Source organism: Heterodontus francisci, chromosome 13 (genome assembly GCF_036365525.1).
Source record: "Heterodontus francisci isolate sHetFra1 chromosome 13, sHetFra1.hap1, whole genome shotgun sequence".
Classification (NCBI taxonomy): Eukaryota; Metazoa; Chordata; class Chondrichthyes; order Heterodontiformes; family Heterodontidae; genus Heterodontus; species Heterodontus francisci.
The window spans coordinates 24,618,974-24,622,385 of record NC_090383.1 but is presented as its reverse complement, the minus strand read 5'-3'; the positions used below and the strand labels follow the sequence as shown (position 1 = coordinate 24,622,385).

The following is a 3,412-nucleotide window of genomic DNA, read 5'->3' as shown; positions in this document are numbered from 1 at the left end:
CACAAGTTGCAACACTTAGTCTGCTTACAGTCCTTGGTCTGATGGCCTTCCTCCTTGCAGTTCTTGCAAACAACCGTGCTGCAGTTGGCTGCCATGTGACCAGATTTGTCACAGGTGCGGCAAACTCTGGGCTGCCCAGCGTAGACCAAGAAGCCTCGACCTCCCCCGATAGTGAAGCTGGAGGGAGGGTGGATGATGGCTCCACTGGGATCTACCTTCAAGGTCACCTTGACCTGCCGCTTGCTGGTCCAGATCCCAAAGGGGTCCTTGACATCAGTGCTGCTGCCGGCCACCTCGACGTAGCTGGCGAGAAAGGTGAGTACATCCACCACCGGAACATGGGGGTTGTAGAGGTGAATCGTCACCACCCGGTCCCGTTGTGACGGAAGCGTGACGAGCGGCTCCGCTGTGAGGATCGGCAGTGGTGCCCGGTCCCCTTTCTCCTTGAACGCCTTCAGGAACTTGATGCATCCCGCCACGTTCCGGAACGTCACGTCGAAGTATCCACTGCTGGGGAAATCCTGCAGGCAGAAGACGTCCGTCGCTTGAAATCCGCAGCAATTGAAGAGAATTTTCTTGATGAAGAAGGTGCGATCGACCGGTGCATCTCCTTCCTTGTCCTTCACGACCACCCGAACGGTGTTGCGCACTCCCTAGCCCGAAGCTCGAAAATTGGTTATAGCCATTTTACTCACAGCTTCCCCAGGATCAAAAGGCAATGATCATGGTCTCTTCTCAATCAAATAAGCACTGATAAGAACAGATACTACACTTGATCTTAGCCAAAAGGCCGAGAAGAGGGTGGGCCCATATCCAATTAAGGATGCTAGGCGGGCTCTCGAAAGTGGAGGGCCAATAGGAGGCCCTCCAGCATTGAGGAAGCAACAGATGCCTTTTCAGGTAAATGAGATAGAGGGTGCCCCAAGATGGAGGCACCCTGCCTCCAACTTTTAAATTTAAAGAAATATCATGGCAGCTGGGCCATCTTTGTGGAGGGGGGAACCCAGGCAGGCGGGGAGGGCCCCTAAGTCCACCTGGAACACTGGCCCACCCGGGCTGCTGCTGGGAGGCTGCCTCCTGGCAGGGGAGAGACCATGATCAGTGGCCTTTGATTCTGCAGGTGCTGTTTTTGTGCTTTTATTGGGGGGTTTAAGTGCCGTGTTTTCAGCATTTCGCCCTTTGGGATTGGAGATCTACTGTAGTTGTAGTTTTCCTGTTGGTTGGGGTTTTGGTACCTAGGCCAGGAAAGATTCAAGCAAAAATTGGGTGAAACCAACACCAGAGCTCCAGGCCAGGGGGGCGTAACACCGTTAGGGTGGCGGTGAAAGATAGCGAAGGAGGTGCACCCATCAACCGTGCCTTCTTCATTAAGAAATCCCTGATCGAATGCTGTGGATTCCAAGCTGTGGACATCTTCTGCCTGCAGGACTTCCCCATCAGTGGATATTTCGATGTGACATTCAAGAATGTGGTGGGATGCGTCAAGTTCCTGAAGGTGTTCAAGGAGAAGGGAAATCAGGCGCCACTGTCCATCCTCACGGTGGAACCACTCTTCACACTGCCATTGCAATGCAACCGGCTTTTGACAATCCACCTCTACAGCTGCCATGTTCCTGTCGTCGATGTGCTCACCTTCCTCGCCAGGTACGTCGAGGTGGCCAGCAGCAGCACCGAGGTCAAGGACCCCTTTGGGATATGGACCAGCAAGCAGCAGGTCAAGGTCAACTTGAAGGTCAACGCCAATGGAGCCATCATCCATCCTCCCTCCAGCTTCGCCATCGGGGAAGTCGAGGCTTCTTGGTTTACGCGGGGTAGCCCAGACTTTGTCGGACCTGTGGCAAATCTGGTCATGTGGTGGCTAACTACAGCACAGTCGTCTGCAACAACTGCAAGCAGGAAGGCCATCTGACCAAGGACTGTAAGCAGAGTAAGTTCTGCAACCTGTGTGGTGGGGCAGGCCACCTCTACAAGACCTGCCCCAAACGCTGCCTCCGTTACTCACAGGTGGCAAGGTCACAGGAAAGGCTGGGGGAAGGAACGGTGAACACGCCTCATGCTGCAAAGGAGACCAGTGACCCTCCCCACAGCAAGAAAAATCCGTCTGAGAAGGAGAGGAAAGGGGAAGCAGCTGCAACCAGTGATCCAACACCTACCCCGTGTCCGGAAACTCCTCCTCTACAGACAGAATCCATGGAGGAAGAGGCAGCAGTGGAACAATCAGATGAGTGGCAAGTGGTCAAAAGGAAAACCACAAAGAAGAAGCCCCAAAAAAAGAAACAGGTCACCACCCAAACCAGTGACAAGAGGAGGCTACCGTCTGAGACAGACTACAGCAGCTGCTCCTCATCGGACGAGGAAGGGCCGGAAAGATGGCACATTCAAAATAAGCGGCAGAATGCAAAGGAACTGGAGGGAAAGCCCCCCAGCTCCGTGGCACTGGAAGCCGCGATGGGCCCAGCGCACCCTAACCCCAAAACGCTGAACCGAGCGAGATTCCCAGCGCAGCCCAGCTCCGGGAGACCGAGAGCAGCGAAGTGTCCAACGCACTCCAGCTCCGGAAAGCCGGGAGCAGAAACGTCCTCGAGGAGGAACAGAGGGGAAAGACACCACCAGCAGAGGACAGTCCAAACCATGCTACCAACAAGACCCCCAACCTGATGTCACCCCAGCGGATCAAACCCCCGTGAGTGACCGGAAGGGTTTTCTGAGCCCAACACATCCATGTGCAACAGCTTGTGCACATTATGGATATGCAGGAAAATACCCAAGGACTGGGACTAGTAAGGTCATCTGGTGTGGTAAGCAACATCCAGTTTTAAATGGGTATAAAGATTGCTTCTATTAACGTGTGTAGTGTTAAATCCACTACGTGATGTGTTTCGACCTTGGGTTACCTTGCCAAGGTCAAAGCCGACCTACTGTTTCTGCAGGAGTGTGGGATACTGCACCTCAGTACTTACAGGCAATGGTCGCGATGGTGGTCCCACAGGCCATCGATCTGGTCAGGGGGAAATGATTCCCATTCCTCTGGCCTGGGTATTCTGCTGCGGGGAGGCAACTTCACCATCTCCGAAGTTAAGGAGGTGGTGGGCGGTCGCCTCCTGGTAGCAGACGTAATGTGCAACAATGCGTCGCTCTGGTTAATCAACATGTCTGCCCCGGTCCAACACAGCGAGCGGCTGACCGTCCTCCAGCAGCTCCCACTGCTGCTGGCGATGTCCAGGCCGGTCATTCTAGGTGGTGACTTCACCTGCATCATTGATGCAGCTGAACGTTCCGGCAGTGATGACAGCAATTGGACACTACGTCCAGATTCCTAATGGAAACAGTTAATGATGCCTAACTACACAACGTCTTCAGCAACTCTGCAGACGGAGCACAGTGTAGATACACCTGGTCAAGACCGGACGGG

The 3,412-nt window shown here is 54.2% G+C and overlaps 1 pseudogene; it reads right to left on the bottom strand.

The window, feature by feature from the left end:
* Positions 1 to 671: 671 nt before the first annotated feature.
* On the bottom strand, positions 672 to 802 carry LOC137376835 (U2 spliceosomal RNA; annotated as a pseudogene).
* Between the last annotated feature and the right edge of the window lie 2,610 nt (positions 803 to 3,412).